The following is a 2,081-nucleotide window of genomic DNA, read 5'->3' as shown; positions in this document are numbered from 1 at the left end:
AGACTTTTTACATAGACTTTTTTATTTAGCCTGTATGGCAAAGTTGAACTGAATTCATACCAATTTATTGTTTGTGGGCACAAACTTAGCCAACAAAGCTCTTTCTGATTTTATCTGCAGAGAGCAACTTGCTTGTCAAACTAAAACCCTGACAGCTCTTCACCTCTTGCTGCCAGAACATGAAAAAGAAATTCAAAAGCCCTTTGACTCGTGGCACTTTGGATTTAGAAGTCAATTTGACAGATGCTATACTATTCCACACATGTTGAGATGAGGGAAAAGATACGAAAAAAATAGGCTTTATTAATTTCACCCTGTGCATACAGTCATTATTCACAGAAAGCAAAGGGAAAACAGGCGGGCAGGCTGGTGCATGTGCCAGCCGGTAACTCTAACCTTGAGCTTTCACCATCTCTGGTTGTCATCTCAGAAAATGCACTCTTTTTACATATTTTTTTTTCTTTTTCTTCTACGTGGATTGTGTGCAGCACTGTCACAGGCAGAGAGGGGCGACGTTAAGCAAAGGACACATGTGGCTTCCTAAGGAGTGGGGGGGTCTGTAAAGTCACTCACAGAGCTTCTGTCATGCTTAAGTAGACAGGTGCTTACTGTTAACACCCCACTAATATCTTTATGCATATTTATGAATCCCCCTCCCTTATAAAACGGTGCTCGTTAATGTCACAGCTGCCAAATATTGACTATGACTTTCTTTTAAAAAGCGCATAAATAAAACAGCTTTTAAAGAGTCTGACCTGCTTAAATACATCACTTTTCCTGTCCCTTTGATCAGAAAGCTTTTCATTATTTAAGCCTCCTCGCTTCTTTATATTTTGCCACCCCATCTGCTGCAAGAATGCAATATATCTTCATTTGGAGTTGGTAGCTACATTTACCTGAGGCAACGCTGGCTAATCCTTCCACTTTTCCTTCTGCAGTAGTGTGGTCAGAAATGTCTAAGAGCTGCTATTATGGAAAAAAGTTTGTTGGAAGAGGGGGAACTTTCTGCAGGGTTTCCTCAGTGAAAAGGGGGTGGAAATGGTTTTGTATTCCCTGAGGATTTGTGTCCTGATTGCTCCTTAACTTTGACTCCTGCTCTGTGAGTGGGCCTTTTCTATTCCCATGAAAACTTGGCAGAAAACTGCAAACCGCCACTGATCAGAGAAAGTGTTATGAGAAGATATGCCTGGAATTAGACGCTATTTTTCTAATGCAAAATATTGTCATTGGACTTACTAAGAGGCTGATGCAAAGCGAAAAAGAGACTGAACAGCAACAATCAAAACCACAACTCAACAATTTTCTCTTCTTTTTTTTTGTCTATGTGTGTTTCAGTTGTATCAAGGAAGCCTAGAATGTGAAATTCATGTTACCTCAGCATTTTATACTTTTAGTTTACAGGTAGTGAAAAGAAAAACAAAAAAAACTATACACACCACTGTTAGAAACTCAGGTTTGGTTGATGAGAACAAGTTGAACACTTTTTCTCCACCTTTAATTTGTCCTGCATCCTGTACCATTCAACTCAAAACAAACACACCTGTTAGAGTGAAAGTATATATATATATATATATATATATATATATATATATATATATATATATATATATATATATAAAAAAGATTCAATAATCTAACTTTAAAGTTGTGCTCACCCGTTAGCTAATCTTCTACTGAAGCACCTTTTGATGCAGTTTTGGTCCTCTTACTTTAGAGCTCCTATCGATTATAGAGAATCTGATTAACCGGCAATGCATTTCAGGCGCCTTCATAGGATTTTCTAGTATTTGCTCATTCTCACCCTTTAGATAATTCCATATGCTGGAGAGAGGTCACACAATGGGAAAATGTTATTGCACAAATATGTCATCACCAAAGAAAACACTGTACAATCTTTGGTTCCATTGGTCTCTCTCTGCATCAAGAACCCAACAAATTCATTCCGTTCATCTGATATGCGTGGCCTGTTCTAGCAATCTGAGTTGAGACCAGCTTTGTTTTGAATGCATGTTCTTTTCTTAGAAACAACTTCCTTCCGGAAACATCTCTTGGAGCTTCCCTAATCACGTAAAAGTTGTTCT

The 2,081-nt window shown here is 38.1% G+C and overlaps 1 long non-coding RNA gene across 1 annotated transcript in view; it reads right to left on the bottom strand.

Moving 5' to 3' along the window:
- The window catches only part of LOC107833612 (uncharacterized), a 3,400-nt gene extending 1,606 nt beyond the window's left edge, over nt 1-1,794 (bottom strand). The window contains exon 1 of the long non-coding RNA XR_001659376.1: nt 1,656-1,794. This is a non-coding gene — a long non-coding RNA (uncharacterized LOC107833612). The remainder of the gene's footprint in view (nt 1-1,655) is intronic.
- Between the last annotated feature and the right edge of the window lie 287 nt (nt 1,795-2,081).

Source organism: Poecilia formosa, unplaced genomic scaffold (assembly GCF_000485575.1).
Source record: "Poecilia formosa unplaced genomic scaffold, Poecilia_formosa-5.1.2 Scaffold8, whole genome shotgun sequence".
Lineage (NCBI taxonomy): Eukaryota > Metazoa > Chordata > Actinopteri > Cyprinodontiformes > Poeciliidae > Poecilia > Poecilia formosa.
The sequence above is the reverse complement of the archived record's forward strand: the minus strand, read 5'-3'. Positions and strand labels throughout refer to the sequence as shown.